This window comes from Anneissia japonica, unplaced genomic scaffold (genome assembly GCF_011630105.1).
Source record: "Anneissia japonica isolate Jap-2015-1 unplaced genomic scaffold, ASM1163010v1 scaffold287714_len2871179_cov188, whole genome shotgun sequence".
NCBI classification, from domain to species: Eukaryota; Metazoa; Echinodermata; class Crinoidea; order Comatulida; family Comatulidae; genus Anneissia; species Anneissia japonica.
In genome coordinates this window covers 1121374-1121610 of record NW_022755542.1, presented here as the reverse complement: position 1 = coordinate 1121610, position 237 = coordinate 1121374, and positions in this window count along the sequence as shown.

The window sequence follows — 237 nt, the reverse complement described above, 5'->3', positions numbered from 1 at the left end:
TGGCCGAATCTATGGCAGCCATCTTGCATGGTACACACACACAGCTCTGCGTATTTCGAACATCGAATACATTGCTGTTAGCGCTCTAGTATTCTTATTATATCTCTATGAGAAAAAGTAATCAGTTTTAGAAGAGGGCGTCCTATCTGTTGCCATGGATCTGAGATGGTTCCTGTTCGCGATTTTTTTTTCCGTACGAAACATTTGCATGAAACTTCACTCGGGCCATCTCGGATT